Source organism: Ambystoma mexicanum, chromosome 2p (assembly GCF_040938575.1).
Source record: "Ambystoma mexicanum isolate Mex_15411 chromosome 2p, UKY_AmexF1_1, whole genome shotgun sequence".
In the NCBI taxonomy this organism is placed as follows: domain Eukaryota; kingdom Metazoa; phylum Chordata; class Amphibia; order Caudata; family Ambystomatidae; genus Ambystoma; species Ambystoma mexicanum.
This window is the reverse complement of record NC_090923.1, coordinates 861,776,126-861,798,136: the sequence shown is the minus strand read 5'-3', so window position 1 is coordinate 861,798,136 and position 22,011 is coordinate 861,776,126.

Genomic DNA, 22,011 nt, shown 5'->3' with positions numbered 1-22,011 from the left:
GAACGCGTCTGCACTCCTCCTGCCAGGTGAATGAACGTTGCTGTCCTGCTTGCCTCCCCAATGTTGATGGACCCTGCAAAGATTGCCCCTGGCCACTCCTGTACTGCCCTGCCTGGCCAAGCGTACACTGCACAAGTACCCCCATTGTCTGGATGTTGTACCATGGGGGGTACAGTACCAGCACTGTCCTGATGTGCCAGCTGTCCCACTGACACCTGTTCCTGTGCAGGTGCCTGGTCAGGCACAGCGATCACCAACTCTGTACATGCTGGGACTTCCACCTGAGGCAGGGATGTGCTGACCACCAGACTGGGAGGTGTGGGTAGGATTGGAGTAGAGGGTGCCGTGATGGAAACTGGAAAGCAAGGCCCCACGGAGGGCGACTGGGGCAGAGAGGAGGAAGTGGAGGAGGGGGCAAGTGAATGTGCCAGCACACAGAGACAACCCAAGAGCAGCAGATGTGCCAGCTGGCTCAGATAGAGGGCCATTGATTCATGGTGCTGTGCAACAGATCTACGATACGGCACACTCCAGACAGGGACTCTTTCCACTGGCAAAGAATGCAGTGCTCAATAAAAACTATTTTTATCCTTATTGATTTTGGATTCTACTTTGAGAAGGCATCCAATCTGTCTCAACCCATCTTAACAAAAACCCTCTGTCGCAATGTACCATGAACCAGGCCAATGTGTAACACTGAAATATTTATTAATTTTAAGAATTCAAATGCAAAATCAAACAAATCAAATTTAGGGCAGCAGCCACCACGGTGTGGCAATACAATTGCAGAACCTTATGGTACAATTGCTTCAACTACAAACATGATGTACATACACCTTTGAGAGGAATGGAAACCAACTCACTTTTTTTTACAATCAGATGGCACATATGTTATACACTCCCCCTGCAACACTCCCCCAAACACCTGCTAACTAAATTCGGTGTGGCTATAAAGCAGTGGCAAGAAATCAGGAAGAAGAGGGAAAAATCAGTGTTTAAATTCGACCTGCCACCCCAGAATGGGAGGTGAAAACAAAAATTGAAAACCCTAAAAAGGAGCAAAATGGCACACTCAGGTTTTACTGAAGACTGATAGGTCAGTTTATATTTGCGGTAGGATAGGTAGGACAGAAATTTGTGTGGCTGTGCTAAAGTGGCATGGAAGCTTACAAGCTACTGGGCAGGGAACTAAAGCAACATGAACACAGGTGAGAAAATCCATTTTGGGGATGAAACAATGCAGTAAAAATCACACGCGGCCGAATTGCAATTTCCTATTTTACACAGACTTTAAACAAACAAACAGCTAAGAAAATAGGCTAAACAGTCAAAATCGAAAACCTCAATTCGGGCTGGCGGGGGTGTGTACTCAGGTCTGTTGTTTCTGTCAGCAGTGATGCCTCCACCCTCTTCTCAAGGTGCAGAAACTGTTGAAAATTGGGACAAAAAGTCATTGACATCAGTAACCGCTGTCAATGGATGTGTGCCATACACAAAGTAAACATGACTAATCATGCAGCATGTTCCAACTATGAACTGACATACACACATTGCACACACACACATGTACGGGCCCAGGAAACTGCAATGTAAATGTTGCATGAGTGTAGAGTGAAGCTCCAATCACAGTCATGACCCATGCACATGTCAACAAACCACATTGTACAGTTGCCACCAACACATCACCAAAAACAGGCAATGCCACCATCTCAATGAACAACAAACACAAGCCTGACATGTAGCCATGTGCATGGGGACATTACCTGGCCACCTACCCACCCAAACACACTCACCAATGTGCAACATGTACCGGCACACATATCTGTGAACAAATTGCACATGTCAGGTGGCCAACCATACAAATATTTTATGTACACACATACACTTGTGTTACAAATGCTGTGGGATGAGAGGTCATACCTCAGTCCCGAATATGTCAATGCATCAACTCTACGTACACAGGCATCAATGCACATTTGTCATTCTGCGCCGATGTGCCTGCATGGATGCAGTGTCAGGTGTGCCACACATGGACTTGTACATCATGTACATCACTCACATTCCCACAACCTAGCATGTCCACATCTGTCATGTCCAGGCACTTGCTCCATGCTCACACACTGCACGTGCACTACAACAAGCCAATAATGTGCACTCTGCCAATACTCACACAAATGCCAGTATGGCATGTCTGACACCACAAATGGCTTGCATTGGCATGAAGCAGCAATCAGCTGTGTCTCACATCACACACATCCACAAACTTAATGTGGCATCTGCAAACATGCATGGCACCATATGCTGTACAGCATTGTCTCACATGGGTACTCACCAGCGGTATCCAGATGACTTCTCCAGGCCAATAACTGGGAGTGGAGGTCTGGATAGAACCTCGCAAGTACCTGCAGCTCTATCTGGGTGAACTGGTGGCAGCTAGCATGTTACACGTCCACAGTGGATTATGTATCGAGGGCTGCCAGCAACTTAGAATGGCTATGGTTCTTGAGGTCGTCCCAACATTTCCGGACTGCTTTCCTGGGGCTGACTAGCACCCCCTCCATGTTGATTTCAGCTTGATCTCATCCCAGATTCTCAGCCTTGCGTCATTGCCCAGCTGCGTAGCTGGGTTGAAGAGGGCATCGAAGACGCCCAGGTCCCGATCCACCAGGATGGCAACTTCGTTGGAGGTGAAGTTGGCAGCCCTCTGCCTAGATGTGGGGGTGCTGCACTCCTCAGATTTATTTTATTTATTGATTGCTTGTTAGGCGCTGATAAATGATGACGTAGATGGGGCAGACATGGCACCCTCGAGGCAGTTAGGGTTTCCTGGGTCCTGGTTAGGTGCTGTTGAGCTTTGGTGGTGTTGGCAGGGGTGGAAGTCCTGGAAAGTACAGAAGAGGTGGTTGCAGACCCAACACAGGAGTCCAGACAAAGGTGGGACAGCTGGCAAACCAAGTCAATGCTGGTTGCAGGCAGGCACTCACTCTCGAGCATGCAGCAGAGTATAGGAGTGAGTGAGGCAAAGCAGGGCTGGAGAAGGTGAATCCAGCAGTACCTAGGCAGGAGGAACAGTGTTTCTGGGGCTGACTGACACCCCCTCCATGTTGATGTCAGCCGTGATCTCATCCCAGATTCTCAGCCTTGCGTCATTGCCCTAGGCAGGAGGAACAGTAGTGTGCATCTTGCATCCTCAGCAGTCAATAGCAGAGCAAAGGTCCTTAACACGTAAATTACACCCTGCGTGCGGTGACGCAGTGCACCTATGCAGCATACCTATGCAACTCACAGCAATGACGGAGTGATATAAGGTACGCAACGTGCATCACTGGTTGTGTGCGTGAGGTTTACGATCCTGCTGAGTTTCACAGATGTATTTTAGGGTGCTTCGCAATCCTTCCCTTCAGGTACTGCATACCAGATCTCTGGGTGCCTCTGTGTATCGCAAACTGGAATAAGTGCCTCACTGATGAGCAGCTCCAGATTCCCACTGACTGCGTGACCGATCACCATCGTGACATGTGCCTGTATGTGGGGAGCACCCATACACTCTGCAGAGAGCACCCATACCATTGCACAACAGATGGTGCATTGGCAACGGGTCACAGACCAGATCAATGCCTTAGGCATGGAGATGTGCAATGCTGAACAGGTTCAGAAGCACTGGAATGATCTCACACGTCGCACCAAACACAATTGCAGTGTCAAAATGGCCTCTGCACTGGCAAATGGAGGGGACCCACCAGAGGAGCAGCAGCTGACACTGCATGAAGAGGCCACAAGCCAATTTATCCTCCTTGATCAAGGCGTGGGAGGCCTAGAGAACTATGAGGACACATCTGGTGAGCGGCCGTCATTGTGCATTGTATGTTTTGTCAATCATGCATGACCCACCATAACTGTGTAGTGGTACATAGGGCTGCAGTTGTATGACATCCCTAGTTAATGCATGTTTGCCGATGTTCAGACTCATGCCAGGTGGCCATCATTCTGAAAGTATCCTGTGTGGTGGACATGTGTGCACATGTCCGTGTAACAGTACAGATCACCCACAGGGTACTTCCCTGTTGCATTGGCAGGAAATGAGACACCTACATTTACTGTTGCCTGCTACATTATTGTGGCATTTCAATCTACACTGCTAGACAGGCACATGCGATAGATGTTGATCAATCACATCATCTCATGTAGAGTTGCATGGTTCATTTGTCAACTGCCCCCATGGGATACCTTGTCTTGATGCATATATGAGCTGTCTGTCACCATGCCTGGTGAAGGTGCATAAGTGCCCATACACCGCAGTCCTGAGTTGAAGGCAAGATGTTGGTGATATGACAAAATAATGTAGTAAGGGGTTACGCCATTCACTACATGGTGAACAATAGCTGGTGTTGAGTTGTCATGCAGAGGTTGCCATTTGTGCAATATGACAATCAGACTGTCCATGTGGAAGGTCATGGGCAGCATGAATGTCAATGAGTGTGCCTGGCTGCATTACATTCTATGTATGTGCATGGTAGTTGTTCAAACATATCAACTGACTTACATTTTAAGAAACATGTCTGGTGTCTAAGGCATGCATGTGTTGTTCAATTGACACTTGACAGGCATATGCCTTTTCACTTCCATCATTGTGCTGTGCAGTTGCACAGACATTGGTCTGTCTATAAATTGGATACATGGACACTTCCCCACACCTGTGTCATCTGTCTGATAAGGTCTGACATAGCAGCTGCATTGAATACCCAGATATAGCCTCATGGCTCTCTTGCAACATGTAGGTATTTGATGCACTACTGTTTCACAGTCCGAGCATGCATGGCCATGAACTCTTGACCAAGCTTTGTGGGATGACGTGCAAATACAGGGACTGCATTGAACATAAGGACACCTATACCGGAGTCATTGCTGTAGGGATTGATTGTTGCACATGCAAGCCACTCATGACTGCTCCACATTTGCACATACACAGCCTCCCCACCAGCATGGTTGGAGCGAGAGGAACAGGGCAGGGCCAAGCCACTGTAATGTGAATGGCACACAGCTCCAAACCAAGCCTAACTCCCTGCCTCCCCCTCATCTTCTCTCATACATTACTGCCCATCTGCTATACAGGCATGTTGTACTGCTACCAATATTTGCCTCTGTTAGGCGGAAACCTGTGCAGTTCCATCTGGGACCACTGCAAAAGATTTAGGACTACAGGTGTTTGGCAGTAAACCCACTTGGTAGCAGTCTGCACCACACAAATTCACTGTTGGTAGCTGTGGCTGAGCAGTCAGACCTCTCTCAAGAAGAGTTAAGCAGTATGTGGAGTATACAAGATAGGGCAATTCTTCACAGTAAGACAAGCAAACACGCAACGAGACTCAGTGTAAAGATATTAAGGTATTTATTTATAACGAAACATCTATCAAAAACACTATGGCACTATCACGGCAAACAAATCAAACACAATTACTCTACGAAGAAGAAAACGATCAATCCCCCTAGCAATATTTTGACAAGTCTAGGTTCTACCGGCACCACTTATTTACAGACAGAGGTGTATGCCTCAACCTAGATGGCACTCTAATATTAGTTAGGACGGGAGAGAAAAAGAAGCAGGTTATGAATTCAACGCACCTCAATACTTCACGGAAAAAAAATGCAAGGCAAGAAGGCAAGAACCACAATAGATCATAAAGTTCAGAGGCCAGGCCCACTCAGAGAGAGGCAAGGCGATATGTCCCAAAAGTCTCTAGTGGAGATGCGTTCGAGTCTTTGTAGCAAATTGTTAGCGGCAGATTGAACTAGTTCAGAACAATACGTGAGAAAGCTTGGAGGCGACTCAACGGAACGGAGAGGATTAAGACACCTCACTCGAACCGATCGAAAGGGAAGCCAGGCGGACACGGTACCTTGTTTGTGGAGAGACAGCTCCGGCGGGGGCAGTTGTTCCTGGTGGTGGATGCACGTCGGGTCTTTGCCAAGAGTAGAGATGATCTCGTCGTCGAAGAAAAGTGAAGTTCGGTGCACCACCAGGGAAGAGACCAGCCGCGGAGTGCTCCGTCACAAGGCACCACCTTTTGGTCGCGGTACAGGGGTAGTGGCTATCCGGTTGCCGAGGTGCTCTGCACGGGCAATTCGACCACTGCGTCCTGAGGCGAATAAAAAGCAAAGGGGACTGGTTGTTCCCACCAGCCAGGGGAAGAGATTCTCCGGCAGGGAGATCTCCTCTGTCGTCGGGAAGTGGTGAGTCGGTTCCGCAGGGCTCCACCGGAGGTGTCGTCGTGCAGGTCGGCTCAGCGTTACCCTCGTCGGATTCTTAGGTCCTGTGGCGACTTCTGAAGATCCAGTCCCAAAAGCCCTGCTTTTATGCAGAAAACCCCCATTCATTCAGCCTAGCTGTCAATCAACACACGCTAAGTGGTGAGCGGGGAGGCTCACCACTTGGGCCAATCACTCCAGAGTGCGACCGGAGTTGGCAAGGCAACTCGGTCCAGGGTGCCTAAACCCCCTCCCACACCCCTGTGGTAACCCAGACAGAATGGCACCACTTTGGAGGGTCTCTGTACAGAGGCCCGCCAAAAGTGGAACAAAGGGCTCAACCTTTGGTTTAGGAGTCACAGAGACGAACACAGACGCCATTTTACAAACCGAGTTCTGGCAGAAAATACCATCCGATAAACTTATTTAAGATAAGTAGACCGGTGGTATGTTAGAGATTAACGAGAAAAAGTATCAATCTCCAACAATGGGACGAGTCCCATAGGGTTATGTTCGGGGTCGAACCTAACAAGTAGTTTCCACTGCCACCAGCCAAAACCCGACGAGGGGGGACGGGGCAGTGCCCCCTCGAATAACAGATCCAGGAGTAATCGAATTACCCCTACTAGTACGTCCACAATAAGATGGTTTGTACTAGTTCTGTTAGTAAATTTAGGTCTAGTAAAGCCAATGGTGACTTTACATGCCCGGGGAGACAGTACTCAGTCCCCGGGTATGGAGTCTATGGTGGAGGTCCGCTAGGATGCCCCAGTACTACGGCACGTAGGGTGCGGTGTAACACACATAGAAAAACATATGAGACCCTATGGAGTAAAATACCCTCAGCCCGTCGAACACATTGGCCCTCATTACGACCCTGGCGGAATTCGGAAAACGATGGCGGAAATGCAATACCGCCATCGAATAGCGCTCGGTGCGACTATGACCCGTCACCGCAAAGTACGATGCCATTAGCGACACCGTAGTGAACGCCAACGCTAACTGCACCAAGCACGCGCGCGCGCGCCATGCCAAACCGTAAACACCACCATGGCGCAAGGGTACGCCAATTCCGACCCTAGCGGACATGTACCTAACGCCATCAAGCATGGCGGAATGTACCATTCCGCCATGGTGAGAAGTACGGCATCGCGAATCAACCGTAAACGGCCCCACTGAGTGCCTGTACACCGCTCCCTGCCCACAAAGTACAACTCCCCGTAGGTGCAATGAAGTCACAATGCAACCAGTGAAATGTACAAGTCACCCATGCATGCCAACGAACAAAAGAAACACAACAGGGGCCAATGGGAGCTGCAGGGCACAGATGGCACGAATACAGAAGCCATCCCAATGGACATGACCACAGTCCCCCACCAAGAAACGCACGCAAACACAGGCACCTGTGACCAGCAATATTCCGAAAATCACATCATTCCACCAGTCCACCTGGCTGACCGGCATCTGTTACACAAAACCCAATCCCCCGCCCCTGAGCATGACAACATCCAAACAGTCATATTGGCAGCCCCCATCCCTGACCTCACTGGGCTTCGTAGGCAAACGCGCCCAGTACAGTACCACGCAACTAAACTCCGAAGCTGGAACCCAATGCAGATCTCCTCACAATACATCGCCCCCCAAATAGGCATATGCCACATCACTTGCAAAGAAGAACGCTACACGGGCCAAATCAGAATAGAAATTTAATGCACATCAAAATCACCAAGCCCACACAGCCATCAGGCCATGAACTCCAAAACACATTTCACCATTGTGGGCTGCATCCGCAAGAAATGACCAGCCACTACTTGTGTGACGCCCTGTTCCCTCATGGTACACAGAGCCACATTCACGAACGAAAAGGCAACATGGAAGCGCACATAACCGCAGGGCCGTCCCAATGGGGAGGCACTAGTCCAGCTGAAAGGCCGAAATGTTGCTCCGAGCCACCAGTACTGCGTAAGGGCATGTGGCCCATTGGCGATCGTCCCATAAGATCGTAATGCTGCTCCACTGATTAACACGAAGCAGCAGGTGTCGGGAGTAAAACCCATCTGCAGGAGTGGCATACAGATGGCAGTGGCAAAAGGGGAGGAGATACCTGTCAACCAAAAGAAAAGAAAAAGAACAGAATGGCCATCAGTACTACATTCCAACGACTCACTGCAATGATCACACTAAATCCACAGCCATATGCATGCTAGCCCACTCCAAAGGTCCATCACCACCCAAAAACCACTTGCGACTCATAACTATCTATATCGAGGTGTAAACACCATCACAAACGAGTGTACCTGTGCATGCGCCTGTGAAAACAGAATCCATCTGATGGGATTGGTAACGTGCATGGACACAAGTGTCTGAGGGCGCGTCGAGACAGGGAGGGCTCAACAAGGCCAGATAGACGATGGTCCCACTATGGCAGCCCTGCATCACATAGCGTAGGGGAGGCGGATAGATCCCAAGAAGCCCTGTACATGGCAAACTCTGTATCAAATCACCTGCCATGCATCCATTCATCATTCCCTCATCCCGGGATTAAAACGCCAGAATATTTACTCGCATAACATTAGAAATATCCATTGAGTCTGTGCGTTATGCAGCCTGCAAAATCCACAGTGCCCCAGCCCGTAATTCCAGTGTAGTGAAGTAACATGTATTTGGGAACGTCCGGCCTCATCGCCCACGTCGCTATTGCGCATCCCAAACCATTCATATCAATCATTGCATCCTCGCCATGGCCCCTGTCTCAAGGACATTGAACAATAGTACGTTATATTTGCAGTCAGACCTGTGGGCATTTCCTCGCCGCTAGCTGAAAACCGAAAGCGCCGCCCTTCGAATTCCTCATTTGCAACATCACGTCGGAGAGGCATCTGTGGCCGTTTGAAAACACTAATTAATCCATCGAGTGCGGCTGTGTGTGAAAATGGCAACTGCCTTCACCCACGAATGGGACGCCCCGCCCGTCGTTGCAACTCGGTACAGTGATGCATGAGGGCCCACCGTTACTCGAGTACTACGTTCCACTGACCCTTCACAAGTCTGTTCGCGACTGCACAGATAGTATGTGAAACAATGGGACCACAGCAGAATGAACATATCAACCAATGTTACACGGCCATCGGGTACAAATACATGATTGCAATAGCAAGATGCCATTCCACGAATTGCAGCGTTGTGCGCGGGACGTGCTCGGCCAAAGGGGAGAGCAGTTTGCACAGGTGGAATGAATCACCACAGGTGGAGGCCATTCAGCCTGAAAACACATAAATTGCACAGCCAGTCTCCTCCCACAACCACACCGAAATGCTACCGGCAGGACTCGCGATGTTGGCCCTGGGGGACCTGATAGCACTGCAAGTACTCCAACTCCAAGAAGAAGACGAACACCAACTACAACCGGCCGCACGGAGGAGACGCAGGAGGAGGAGGAGGCCAAGGCAGGGCCAGCAAGGGCCGCCAGCACAGCCACTACCACCACGCAGGCAGCCCGCAATCCCACGCCTCCGAGCACATCCGTTCAACCTCACTGCTGAGCAGATCCACACCCTCTACCGTCTGGACCGGGACACCATAGCCGCCATTGTGGACATGACACAGGCTGACCTTGTCAGCATGATAGATAGCCCAACCGCCATCCCACCCCTACTGAAGGTGGTGTCTGTACTCCACTTCCTGGCCACAGGCACCTACCAGCACACAGTCGGACAGTTGCATGGCATTTCTCAGCCACTGTTCTCACGGACACTATTGCAAGTGCTCGATGCCCTCCTGCAGCACGCAGACGACTACATCTCCCTACCACGCTCGGAGCAGGAAATTACCAACACAAAAGTGGGATTCCATGCACTTGCCGGCATACCGGGTTGCATTGGTGCCATCGACTGCACCCATGTGGAATTGGTCGTCCCACATGCCATGGAGGCCCAGTACCGCAACCGAAAACAATTTCATTCTCTGAATGTACAAATGGTGTGTGACTCCAACAGGATCATTACACATTGTTGTGCCAGATTCCCTGGATCAACCCATGATTCTATGGTCTTGAGGAACTCTACAATACCACGCTACATGGAGCGACACGCAGGGAACAGATCCTGGCTACTCGGTGAGTCTCATTACATGCATGATAATGTGGGGTATGTGATTCGGCAATGACCTGGCAGGAGGGGGGGGGGATGCGTACGTAGCAATGGCATTCCACATCATACGTTTCTCGTCCACATACAGGTGATGCTGGATATCCACTGAAGAGATGGCTCCTCACACCAGTCCGGAACCCACGGGACCAGCATGAGGAGGACTACAACCATGCCCACTCACGTACCCGTGTAGTCATTGAACAGGCATTCGGCCTACTGAAGGGTCGTTTCCGCTGCCTCAGCAGGTCTGGCGGGGCACTCCTGTACCGCCATGTGAAGGTTGCAAAGATGGTGATGGCATGTGTCATGCTCCACAACATGTGCGTACGTAGAAATGTGCCCATGCCCCCTGACGCAGAACTGCAAGCACCTGATGATGGTCATGATGAGGGTGGGGATGTGGCAGCACCTCAAGGAGTCTGCGAGGCACCGGAGGGCCGTGACATTCGTCAGCATCTCATTGATGTATGCTTCTAGCACTCACGCCTGGTGGCTGATACATGGACACGGGACTCGTGGCACTGTGTGTGTCTGGGACATGCACAATATGGACTGTACGCCTATGATGGCCTAGTACACAAAGATCAATGTCCACACATCTCATTGGTGGATCGTGCACTTTTTATGGCATATGTGATATCATGTTGTACACCCTATCGACCCGCCACCCAAGTGAGCCCAACACACCCCCTCCACCCTCCTACCTCCCCCCCGAACACCAGTGTCCAAAGATGCTCATTGTCAGTGGGCAGTCGCTATTGCAAGCCCCCTCTGCGGGTATCAGGGGCACCCCTGCCTGTGGAGCGCAGGTTCCTCCCAGATCTACGTTGGGGGCTGCCCTGGACGGAACTTGCAACGGATGATGTCTCTGCCTGCTCACGTCCATGCATGTCCCTAAGGGTTTGCGAGAGCTCAGTGAGCACACGGCGCACTGCGGCAAGTTCGGCACATACGTCCTTGGACGTCGCATGCAGTTCCCCCCTCAGGCTCTCGGTGCTACTCTCCATTTGGACTCTCAGGCTCTCGGTGCTACTCTCCATATGGACTCTCAGGCTCTCGGTGCTACTCTCCATTTGTGCCCTTAGTGTCTCTGTACCTCTCTCCATTTCTGCCCTAAGTGTCTCAGTTGATGTTTCTATGTCTGCCTTAGTGCCCCCACATTCATCGGCATGGTCCTTGAGGAGCGTGGCCAGTTGCTGCTGTTGCACGATTAACTGGTCGAGGGACTGTTGCCTCTGCTGGGCCATGGCCATTTGCGGGGGTGTCACAGAGGGGCTGTTGTCCTCATGTTGCCTTGCCACAGGGCTTGTGGGGGATGGCCAGTCGTCGTCTTGTGGGTGCCCCTGCGTGGTATCCTCATGTTGTATGGGATGGGACAGACAGGGGGATTGGGACAGGTCATGGATGGATCTGACTTCGACATCCCCGTCTTCTGTGTCGGAGCATGCTGCCATCAATGGGGTGTCACCTATGGTGCTGCTGCCACCAGAGGCAGTGCCTTCTGTGGCATCCGTTGGGGGGACCTGTGGTGGTGGTGTTGTGGGCATGCTGGCTGCTGGGGTGCCTGTTGATGTTCCCTCCTCTGTGCTGCCACCTGATTTGTGCTGCTGCCGTGTCTTGATGCGTGCAGCTGAGGTGGAGGGTCTTTGGCCGTTGGTCTTGGCCCTCTTTGCAGGTGTGCTGGTAGGGGTGTCCTGAAGCTCGTCGTTTGGATCGGACCCTGTGGTGGAGTAAAGGAGGGCGAGGGTTATTGATGGGTCTGTGGGAATTGGAATGGCATTGTATCACATGCATTGGGGTGGTACCTGAGGGTGATTTGGGTCGGGGCCTTGGAGGTGCTTTCATTTGTATGTGGAGTGAGGGTGCAGTTGTTTGGCAGCCTGCAGTTAGGGTGTGCCTGCTGCACGTGTAGTGCGTGTTTTAGGGTTTTTTAATTATTTATGTATTTATTGTGGGTTTTAACGTGCGCTATCAGGCCGATGTGTGTGGACGTTCTCCTGGACATGTGTTTCTGTTGCACTATGTGGACGCATGGTACTTCACATGGATGGACTTTGTGGATTTGGCATTGTTTTATTTGGCCCACCTACCTGAATCTTCGGATGTCTGCACTCCTTTCTCCATCCCTCCGACTCCCTCTATGCTCTCCATTCCGATGGTGGAGGCACAGATTTCTTCCCAGGGGGTCAACTTGATGGGTGATTCAGGACCTCCCCCGGTGGCTGTGGCGATGTTGCGGTTGGCAGAGAGTATGCTGCGGACGCGTATCCGCAGGTCGTCCCATCGCTTACGGCATTGCTGTGGGGTGCGGGGTGCGGTCCCCACCGCACTTACCCGCTGTGCCACCAGAGCCCATATGGCCTTCTTGTTTGCAAGTGCCGTCCTGGTCATTTGCGTGCAGAAGACGACGGCAGCATTCTCCTGGAGGGTCTCTGTTAGCACGGTGAGTTCCTCACGGGAGAAGTGGACCTGCCGCTTGCGGTCGCACGCTTTCTTCGCTACTTTTCCCATTTTTCTTGGTTTCGCTAGGGTGGATGACGGGTTGGGGTGTGTCTCAGGGTAGTGATTTTAGTGGTTGTGTGGTTTTAGTGGTTTTATAGGTGTACGGCGGGTTGTTTCCCGTTCCGGGCCCATGTTTTAACTTCCGTTTCCGTATATTTCCGGTCACCGTACTTTCCGGTAGGCGCACACTGCGGTGTCCGCTGTGATGGGTGGCGGTATTGCACCTAGGGCGCCGTACGGCGGCGGTGTGGGCCGTTTTGGGGTCGTTTCCGCCATCGCGGACTTTGCACTTCCGCCATGCCGTGGTGCTCGTGCCCGATGGGTCGGAATGGGCCGCACTTTGCTCCTTCGTGCAATGGCGGAAACGCTATTTACGCTGTGGCGGTCCGGTCAGTCACTTTCCGCCAGGGTCGTAATGAGGGCCATTGACATTTAAAGGAATTACACACATACATGTCCAAGAGTGGGAGAAAAAGAGTCTCACTCTTGGCAGGATGGAAAAAAAACAAACTCCAGAAATCCAGCAAAGCTGCTGGGGGACTCACTAGGTTAGGAAATTCAGCCTAAACAGAGAATTCTCCCTAACAGCCTCCATGCCAGTGACACAGGGAACCTACACATTAGAACCCCTGCTCGCTCTTTCCCTTCCACACTCAGGCTGCACTCCATAGGCCTACTCCCTTCACCCTCTTCTGGGTCAATGGACATTGTTGTCATCTTTGGACCCTCTCTCCTTCTCTCTTCACATCACAGACATTGCCTAGAAGGCCCACTTTCAACTAAACCTCCTCAGAATCATTTTCCCTCTCCTCACCTTCCCCCAGGACCTCAATGTCACCAGTTCTCTGTTCCAATACTGATTTGTGTGTCACGTGTTGGTCGTGGTAGTGTATGTGGACATGGGTGGCTGACTGCTGCTATGTGATGGCCTTCAGCATTACAATGTCAAATGTGCAGTACTTTTCCCTGGTGTGTGTGGAGACATGACAGTTGCATGGCCCATCATTGTATGTTTACGCCACTTTTGTACATCAATGTGTCCACTGATGGCATGGGCTTGACCGGGAGAGGGGGGGCACTAGTCAGTGAATGCCATGCATCTGTTGCTTACGGCTCATTGTGTAGGAATGCACAATGTCTGATGCCTGCGTGTCCTGTCATTTGTTGTTTCAGTGCACTTTGATGCACATGTGCATTTGTGTCTCTGTGCATGTGGCTCAATATGTCTTTCTCTGTCCATGTGCAGGCGAGTAAGCACCAGATGCAGAGGAGGAGGAGGAGCAGGTAGAATTAGTGATGCATCAGACCACCAGTGGTGGACATGGTGTTGCACGCCATGAGAACCCACTGGTGCTCCAGACTATCCTCAATTGTGCTGCGGACTCTTCAGACTCTTTGGACTCAGTTGTCTTTTACGCTGAACCAGATGTATATGCCTCAAAAAGGGTGAAGGTAAGTGCCCCAATGGGTGGATCAGATGGGGCCTGTGAGTCTGCAGTGGTGGTTCTACTGTCTGCATTGGTTACGGCTGCAAGATCGCCCTTCCATGAATTGCCATTAGGGCCTGGGGATGATGTCCAAGGGAGGGTTTCAGATCTGCAGCCAACAACAGGGGCAACAAAGCAACAGGCATGGCCTCTTGCATCAGACCATGTTGGCACTGCACACATGGTGGACATGTGCAGGCTGGGGAGACAGAGTGGGAGCAGCAGATGTTGTGTGCCACTATCCGACATGGCAATGTGTTGGACACCATTTCAGAGGGCATAGATAAGATGGACAAGACCATGAACCACCACCAGCCCGGGTAGAGCAACAGCAGCAGGTTATGCAGTCCTCATGCCATCACACAGACTGTGCCTGGAGGCCAAATCAAGGGTTGATGAGCTGATCTGTGGTGTCTACTATAGTCCCTGCATGCAGATGCTAAGGCCCACAGAGAGGCCCTAAAATGTGAGAAGCAGGCATTGAGTGCTACAACCTATGAAGAACTCTCAGCCACAAGGACACTGATCCATGAGGCGATAGATACCTTAAGGCAGACACTGTCCGAGAAACTCAATACATCACAGGTAAGTGTGTATACAGACTCTGCAGCCATCTGTGAGCAGATGCATGGAGAACTCACTGCTATTACTGTGCCGGTGCATTCATCCGTGTCATGGCTGGCCGTGGCCAGTAAAGACCAGGCCTTGGCACTGCGTGGTAGGGGTCCAAGATGGACAAGACCATGAACCACCACCAGCCCGGGTAGAGCAACAGCAGCAGGTTATGCACCCACCCCTACCCCCTCCATGGTGGACTGCCCCCTCCCCTGTCCAAGCAGGACTTTTGTTTTCTTTTGGATATGACTGGTGTAGTCTTTTTCTTTGGCCCCTTGATTGGGCATGGACACTTTTAAATCATTTTTTAATAACCCTGGCCAGGATGGTGGTATGTGTTTTTATTTTGCCCTTTCCAGGGTGGGCTCCTTTTCTTTGTATTTTTGTTTCACTTGAGATGTGCTGTGTCCCTTTTAAAAGCACATATGAATGCAGTTCTGGACATGCAGCAATGCACAGGGGGGTCAACTATCATGGCTCCCTTGTGGTTGACAGGATGGGATGTGCAGGTAACAATGGGTTGAGAGAATCTTGACCCATATGTGCTTTATGCATGTTTGTCAGCTATGGCTGGTGAAATGCAATGTGCCATGTTGTTGCCGTTATCTGCACTACAAGGGAGGTCCACCCGGCAACCTTTCACGTCCCTAATCCCCATGCCCTCTGCCAGGCACTGGCCCTTCTTTCACGAATGTGGAGGTACAGTTCCTGGTGGAGGTGATGAGAGAATCACATCATGCCAGCTATGTCAGAAGGTACACATGTGCACTGTCTCTCAGGTTGTGTCTGTATTATTGCTCACAATGGCCTTTCCATTCATGACATATTTTTACTAGCTGGAGGGCTAATACTTTAGTCACTGAAAATGCCTATAAAGATGTGTGTCTGTCCACATGCATGTGTGTGTATGTGCAGTTACAATTCTATGGAGCTGTATTGTTTTGGTGGATGCAACTGATGCATTACTGGAAGTGATTGGGCAGCACGTGTCACACTTTAGCCATTGGCAGCATTTCTAACATTCTGGATGTTCATACTAATTTGTGGCATGCATTATCTGTGCTTCTGCACTCTGTCTATTTTTGTTCTCCAAAACCTGTCTCACTGACATTGATGATATCTCCTTACTGCCACCCTTCTACTCTCCCTGGCGCCATGTTTGCTACCGGTCCATGGAGGTGTACTACTGATGAACACTACTCTTTGACCTGTGCCACTTCCCACTCCACTTCCGTGTCCACTTACATTATCTGCCCTGCCCTGCTACAGTTTCACATATACCAGACACATCTATTGTCAGGTCTGCTTATCCTCAGTTGCATTGCTTCAAGACGTAGCCTCTGGTGACACAGTTCTGGGCATTTGAGTACATTGACTCCACACAATAGGTTTGTCACACTTGCTGCATGTAGGGTTGTACAGATATGTGCATGTGTACCCCTGACAGAATGCTTCTGTGTTACCCAATCAGGTCACTTTTTGTACATTGTTTCTGTTGGTTATCTACACCTTGGTCTTTTGCATATGTTTTGGTTTACATTCCTTGTTCATCTCATCCGGCACTGTCAGTGAGTGCACATTTTGTGTGCACATTGTGGGCCCATGCATGTGTTACATTGTTCACCCACCAGAATTGACTTTATCTGACTTTATCTGCTCTCCCTGTGTGAGTTGCGAATGCACCCGGAAATCCATGCACACTTACCGGAACAGCACCAATAGAGAAAACTATAGAGAAGGAGCGACAAAATTGAGAAAAAATCTGCAAATCCGCGGATACCCAGCAACAAGCTTAACAAAAAAAGCGACGAAGAGGGCAGGCAACAATAACAGAGAGGCCCTAATTGAGTATCAATACAAACCTATGAAAAATAAAAAAGATGGTGTAGTGTTTGCTAACACATACAGCAACTTATCGTAATTGGAAGATCCTGGAAAAAAGCAGTGTCCCAATAGAGAGACCATTAATTGCTTTCCGAAGGAGCAACACTATTAAAGATCATGTGATGAGGAATGACATCACAATACAAGGAAGAAAACAACTAACATTGACAGAAAAGTGGGGAATGAAAGCTCCAATGGGCCACTACCCATGTGGAAATTGCACATGTTGCCAGCAAACTAAAAAAACAACAGAAATTGATCTAGGTGTCGAATCTAAATGGATACAAGGAAAATTGACGAACTGAAACTCAACATTTGTAGTATATTGCATTTGGTGCCCGTGCAACATGCTTCATGTGGGAAAAACAGAAAGAAAGGTAAAAACAACAATAACGGAGCACAAGAGCTGCATTAAGAACTGTGTCCACACAGCACCATTAGTAGGGCACTTTTAGAAAAAATACATAGAGCAGAAGAATTGCCATGGTCAGTTATTTTCCAAGTAAAGGTAAGCAATGATATCAACACGGACCGAAAGAGGCTATCATACTGATTTTTCTTACAAGAAGCGTGGAAATAGGCCTAAATGAAAGATCTGAATAGTGTATGAATCAACAGAACTACTTAAAACTTGTTTACCATCAATAATGCATGCGGATATTGAATACCTGGGAATCGATGGATTACTCCTCTCAGGTCGTGTCGAATACAAAAGACAAGAAGACCAGTACAATGGTTTGATTCATTATGCAAAAATGAGGAAAAAGAAAAAAAGTTAAAATACTGAAACAGTCACAAGCATGGAACAGTAACTAAGGCAACATGAAACTAATGGGAACTAATCTGAAAAAAGGACCTTAGAAAAATGTAACCAATACGTGATGACGTTGTGATGGATAGAACGAGTATGGACAGAGTGAATGCGAATCTGGAATACGGAAGACAGTGGACAATGGAAATGAAAGCGAAAAGAAGAATGCCAACGAAGGTGAAGGTACGCTCTTCCTTATAAATGGATTCCTGCGGAAAATAACAACAGGGAAACAGAGTGCGGGGGACACGGTAAATGCCAAATTGAAGAGGGTGGACCGGGATGAGAGGAAAAGTACGCTGGAACCGGAATTCACGACCGCATACTCCAGATCAAGAAAAGGATGCGAGCGACCAATATACTCACTTAAGGTAAGACAGATTAAAAAACCTGTCTGCAAGCAACTAGGAAAACTATGATGACCAGATGGGTTTTGGAAGTAGACATTAAAAATCTAAATATTTCGCCGCTACAGGTGATACAAAATCCATCCGCAAGCAAACTGGAAAACCATCAAAGTAACGCCGCAACCCACGTCGGACACTATCTAAATTAGAAAGATAATAACTGCCAGAGAACTATCAGACCAAGTGCTGTGTGGAAGGTTAGAACACAACAAGGTAAATGAAAACAAAGACAAAGATGGGAAAGTGACTAAGCGGGTGAATAAGCGGGTGAATAGTAGACCAGAATGGTAGATTGATACCTTGTTTTTCCTTTTTAAATTGTATAGATTAATAAAGAGGTGGAATATAAAGAAAAGCTTCAGAATAAATAAAAAGGCCTATCCTTAAATAAAAACTGGCAGACACAAGAGTGAGAAAGGAAATCCACTGTACAATTATCCCACAGTTAATAATGCTAATGAACAATGGGGAGCTAAAGTATTTAAAGTAAAGAGAGCGAAGAGGACATTGAGGAGAGAGTCATGACAACATCATGATGTGACAGGTTGACAAACAAGATTGAGAAGGATGTAATAGTGGGAAAAGAAACACGATAGGGATTAACTAACCCATCAGATATTTAATTAAGGTATCCATAAAATGTAGGAGTAGATCTACATTGAAAGTCTGGTTACTAATTGAACCGTCTTTTCACCTTGTTTTCACAGACCAACATCCATAGGTTGACCCAGAGCCATAATAGAAGGGACAAGAAAAGAAACCTAGATATGAGGCGAATATTGAGGACAAGCAGCATTTTGGAAACATTTTTTTCTTTTTTTATATTGTGTTTTTTCCCCTGAAGAACTTCCTGAATGTAAGTATGAGAGTTGAGATATGGAATGAAACATGTCGGGTATGTTTGTTTGAATGATGAAAGAATGGATGACTAAGTGAAAGACAAAATCTAAGGAATCCCACAGAACAGCTTCCTTCCCTTTCTGCTAAGAGTGAGTTATCCTAGATGCATGCAACCCCAGTCATGTTCACCCCTTAACCAAAAAAGGGCGAATAACCATGTAATTATCAAAAATACACATTTTAATATTTATCAAAAACACTTGACACATTACAATATATTTTTCTAAAACAACACAACAATATGTTTAAAACACACGCTAAAACTCATATCAGTGTGTGTACATATTCTACAAATGGGAACACGCAAACATTTCAAATTCGATTTTTGTGCCTAACTGGAGGGTGTTTCTCTATTTAACCCTCTACTGTTATTAACAATACCCTTCTTAATTCATACGGGAAAAAGAAACTGTGCAAACACTTGTAGAATGTGTTTCTAGAACCAACATGAATCTCAAAAATAAACACAGGATTAAATCCCCATTGTATATCCTGTCGGTGCTGTCATCAGGGCACTTAATTTTTGTCATATACTGGTTCTCACGTATATCTTCACGTGCCAATTGCCTTAGTTTTAATATTTCTAAAAAACAAACAAACATTTAATCTTAAAAACATGGTTTTCAATTTTTTACACAACAAGTCGTGTATAGCATCTTTTTCAACTTCATCTCCATTTCTAATGTAAGCAGAGGGATTTGGTCATTCGTGGTTTTATTACTGTCCACTACTACACAATTTTTCAACAATTTACGTATCCTAATTTCGTACAATGTCCTGATTTCATACAATTTTTCAACTTTTTACATGTCCTACAAGGGAGAGGAAAACATCCCCATCGTTCAGAACAAGACGTGCCCTTATGTGAATGTTTACCTCTTGCTGGTTCTCCAGAAATCGACCAACGTAGCACTAGTAACCATTCCGTATTAGCTATACGGTTCCACCCTTCACTCTTCTATTCCTCCAAGGGGCAGGGGGGGAGGCTGCGCGGAGTACTTCTCCGCTGTCCACGATACTCTATGCAGAAAGAAGTAAAAGCCTGTGTTACTAGGGACTATCTAGAAGAACACTGCACTTCTACGTCTTATTTCACATCAGGCTTACCAATTGAAAAATCTCCCCAGAGTCTCGCTTTTCAAAAGGACATGTGGAGTCCAAGACCTCACTGGATATTGTTGCCCATATTGCCAAGCAATCTAGTCAAGAGGATCTTTTCAGCTCATGGTAGTTGACTAAGTGAAAGGCCACCAATGTGAAAGCTGTCAGGAGACTATCAGTCAGCACCACACACTATATGAGGCTGACAGAAATGATCTCTGTGTGATTAAAATCATTAACACAATCGACTAAATAGGAATTGCTGCATGACAATTTGCCTTAGAGAGTGGACATCAGAATAAGAAAATGTTGTACCAGAACATGAAACGTTTTTGAAAAAAACAGAAAGAAAAACATTGTTTGCTAATGAAATGTCTTTTTAAAAATAATAGAATGTTATATATATTTTTTATATGAAAATAAAATTGTAATATTTTTTCGATACACAACTGAATGGTCGTATGTCTAAATAGAATTGGTAAAGACATGCATCTAGGGTCATACATTGGATGAGAATGAGAAAACAAGAGACTCTTTGCACATATGATACTATGTTGTAGGCTGTGTATTGAAGAGGGCTGTTGCAAAGAGGTCCAAGACAAAAAAATATAGGTCGCTATCCTCTAATCTCTTGGAGTTGTGACACTTACTGGGACAGTCTTACTCAGGGTGTGTGGTCTGTTGCAGAGTGAGTTAACAGCTGCATGTTGTCCTGAAGTCCATTTACAGTGGTGTCCAACAGGGGGGAATGTTGGTTGTTGTAAGGTATGGTTGTGTGGTTTTGGGGATGTAGTGTACATGGGTCTTTTTCTGTTTTGCATGCCATGGTGGGTGTTGCCGGTGGTTTGTGTGATGTAGAGCTGCTGATTGACTTTTCACATGTGCCCATTCTTTGCCAGTGTGCCCTTCTCTGTCACCCACTTTTGCCCTTCATAGCCCACTAAAGGTGGTACTTTTCCATATATGTTCCTTCCAGGCTCCCTGACCAGGCTGCTTCTTGCAAAAGTGTTCATATCTCCGACTTCCTCTCTTGGCCAATTTCTCTCTGCCCTCACCCACTTTGATGTCAGACACATCCATCCTCATCTCCCCACCAGCCAGTCTCCTCTTTGCAGTGCTTTTCACCTATCCTCTTTCTGGCTCTCTCTCGCACTCTACTCCACTGCTAGGCAATCATCACTCTGTGTCCTGTCTCCCTCTTGCACTTTGTCATCGTTCGACACATGATGGCGCATGACTATTTTCTTGTTCCATACATGAGTTGTCATGGATGTTCGGTATCTTTGTGTTGTTTCAATGCATGTCGTCGTGATTTGAAAATATATTTCCAGGTGGGATGCAGTGGATGTAAGCCAGTTGGGTATCCTGTGCTGGTAAGTGAAGGGCACTCAGGGGTCCCTTATTTTGTGCTTTGTGGCAGGGAGTCCGTCATTGTGTGGGTTCATTTTTCTTTTAGTTGTATTGAGATGAGGGGGTTCAGCTTCATTGGTGCATGTGACAAATAGTGATGTTAGACTACTGTGTCTATGCATGCTGTTTTCTCAATCCCATCTGGCTGTCACTGGTTGCGGGGTCATAGTTGTGAGGAAGGCAGTCACTGTGGGGCCTTTGTTGGTAAGTTGTCATGAGGGTGGCAGGGCCAGCTGTTTGTGTGCTGTGACACATGGTGATGGTAGTGATGGTGAGTGTTTCCATGCACTTTTCACATGTGTCTTGCATGCCACGTGACATCCCATAAAATGATTTTGTAATAGTCATGTTTACCCACACAGGCACTCCAATCTTGGTCTTTCTTCCCCTTCTGGGGGTGCTTATTTATTTATTTATTTTATTAGTTTATATAGCGCCAGCAGCTTGCAAGCATCAGGGCGCTGACATATACATGAATGGACAAAACATAAAAAATCACA